We start from the raw sequence: 3,072 nt of genomic DNA, 5'->3' as shown, positions 1-3,072 counted from the left end.
GCTTCGCTGCCTCGAAGTGCAAGCAAAATTCACTCAATAATCTATCTCTTATCTTTCTCTCTCCTCTTTTTCCTCTCTGTTTCTAATTTTTTATTTATTCTCTCTTTCTCTCTCCCCAAATTCCTTGGCTAATTCTCTCTCTCTCTCTCTCTCTCTCTCTCTCTCTGCCTCTAAGAGAGAGAGAGAGAACCTAAGCCCTACACATAAGAGAGGGAGGGAGGTGGAGAAGAAAAATATTTAATTAAAAAAGACTATTCTCTTTCCTCTTCCCGCTTTCCCCCCTCCTCTCTGTGTCTTCATTTTATCCTTCTTCTTCTTCTTCTTCTTCTTCTTCTCTCTCTCTCTCTCTCTCTCTTAGATTACTTTTTTTAATTTAAACTTTTCTTGTAATTAAAAATTTTAAAATATTTTTTTAATTTAAAGTTTTTCAAACATAGATTTTTGCACAATTTGAGAGAGAGAGAGAGAGAGAGAGAGAGAGAGAACCTAGGCCCTACACATGAGAGAGAGAGAGAGAGGAAGGAGGGGGAGGGGGAGGAATTTAATTAAAAAGGGGAGAGGGGGAAAGAAAGAGAGAGATTATAAGTGAGAGAGAGGGGAGGGGGTTTTAATTTTAAAAAGGGAGGTGAGGGGGAGGGGACTTTAATGAAAAAAGGGAGGGGGAAGAGAAAATGAGAGATTACACGTGAGAAAGAGGGGAGGGAAGGGGGTTTTGATTGACAAAGGGAGGTTTGGGAAGCCCTATGGAGGTTCGGGGCTTTCCAAACCTAAAACCAAAATAATATAGTAGTAAGATAATCTGAGTTCATGATTAGTCTTAAAGCAAGTAGGCACATGATTTGTCTCAAAGCTTGCATCTAATGGCTAATTGACATGTATCCTAATTGAATTTGGATTTTTTTTTCCTTTGTGGGTTGCCCCCCCTTCTCTAGGATTTTCATGAACGTCAAGGCAAGGGGCCATCAAATCTACAAGTGCAAGAATTCAAGTGATGGAATGTTGATATATAGCTTCTTGAGACCCAAGGCTGGACTTTATCCCATGGAGACTGATGACAACAATGAGACCATGGCCTCTTAGATTGGCTACCATTTCTTTTTGAAGCACCCTGATGGGGGCCAAGGGAGAGCCACTTGGGCTTTCACTCAAGATGTGGACCTTCAAAGCACAGTCATAGGTTTATCATTAATTCGTTGCCCCATATAATCTTGCACATCCTTTGGGGCATTGAAAGACCTTAATTATGTGTGGATGCAGAAGCACTATCATTATAGGTTTACATTTGGCTTCCCCCATCATCGAGCCTTATAGCATATTGTCTACCTCATGGCACACATCTTCCAAATATTATATTTATTGCCCTATTTTGCAAATAAATCCCTCACAAAGTTGCTTTTGTGGGTCAAACTTTGCAGTTTCTTGTGTGGATCAATCTATAGCTAAAAACTAGGCCAAATAAGTTTTAATTTTGCACTTATACTTCTCTTATTAGGAGTAGTTAGCTGTATAGTATCTTTGATCATATTCCAATGACAATTTTGCTAACCAAGGTTCAACAATACATACATATTAATCATTAAACTATCAATTGTTTGTATATTTCCTAACTTGGCTTATCTTTCCCTTAACATGCCTTTAAGCTCTCTATGTGTTTCTCAAATGACAGGCACTGTGATTTTCAGTCAGCTAAATGTTGCACCTGATGTGCCTTCTCTCCTTCTCAAGGCAACATCACACTTTGGGGAGGGGCCTCTCACCAAAGTCTCATATATCCAGAGGATGGAGGTGCAAGGGGGCAGCGCGCCACCAAATTGCACAGAAGAGGGGCATGTTCTCAAGGTCTTCTACAAGTCCCACTATGTCTTTTGGACCCAAGACAATAATATCCCCAACAATACAATCCCTTAGCTTCTCCCTCCACAAAGAGGGAAGCCCATGTTCAACTTGTATTGTGATGGAGCTCCGATATATAGTTTTAATGGAGCTGCTTGGGACACACTCCAAGGCCTTACAGGAACCTTATCTACCATCCCTGGGTCTGAGCCTCAAGGGACTCTCACTCAAGAAGGCCAATTGTTGACATGGGGACTCTTTAACCCTCCATCCAGTGTGACTGGCATGCCCATAGTAACAGCTTTTGTGGACACAAACGGTCTTGATTGGGCTCTTTTCAATGCTACTAGCCATAAAGGAGATGGGTATGTTGTATGGCAAGCATTCTCTAGAAAAAATTAGTTGTTGATATGTCAAGCAAGCAATCAAGCATTCATGCACCCTTTTAAGGGTGAGATGCCAACTAGTTACTGAGTGTTTAAAAGATTCATGGATGGATTAAAACTTAACTCTTGAAACATTCAAGAAAGCACCTACTAATTATATGATGGAGTAACAAAAATTGTTGAAACACTAATTCAAGAAAAAATATGTGTATGATGGATTAACAATAACCATTGAAAGCAACTACACATATATGTGTGGTGAATTGATCCATTGTAATGGTGAATAGGTACTAATGGTGGCAATGATTATTGTTTTGGTAATTTGCAGGCTTAATGAAGTGGCCACGGTGAAGTTTATTCAAACATTGTCAACAAGGGGAGGGTTGCCACCCACTGCCACTGTTGGCTTCAAGAAAGGGGACATCCAAAATTCCAATTTCTCTGCCATCTTTTGGTTTTACTCTTAATCAATTGATCAGATGGGCTATTTAATGGGCCTCAACAACATTGCATATTCAATTGGACTATCCTCCAAAGCATAAAGGGAATTGACCCCTTAGGTTCAGAAGATGAGAAAAACTATTCCCCAACATTGCATATTCAATTGGACTCTCCTCCAAAGCATCAAGGGAATCAACCCCCGTAGGTTCAAAAAATGAGAAGAACTATTCCCCAACAATGTCCATTTTCTCCAATGGGTTTTATTTGTACTAGGGCTCAAATTTGAATAATGTAGCACCTTTCAAAGGGGGGTTTATCCTTCACAAGGAGAGTAGGAATAAAATTTCCATTCAAGATAATAAATTTTTGGTATTTGCATAGTTTGTGCACATTTTAATATGTCTATGCATTT

At 39.6% G+C, this 3,072-nt stretch overlaps 1 pseudogene; it reads left to right on the top strand.

The window, feature by feature from the left end:
* Window positions 1-939: 939 nt before the first annotated feature.
* LOC148022970 (uncharacterized) lies at window positions 940-2,686 on the top strand (annotated as a pseudogene).
* Window positions 2,687-3,072: the final 386 nt, after the last annotated feature.

This window comes from Lygodium microphyllum, chromosome 16, assembly GCF_053477565.2.
Source record: "Lygodium microphyllum isolate KBCC chromosome 16, Lygodium_microphyllum_v1.1.10, whole genome shotgun sequence".
Lineage (NCBI taxonomy): Eukaryota > Viridiplantae > Streptophyta > Polypodiopsida > Schizaeales > Lygodiaceae > Lygodium > Lygodium microphyllum.
The sequence above is the reverse complement of the archived record's forward strand: the minus strand, read 5'-3'. Positions and strand labels throughout refer to the sequence as shown.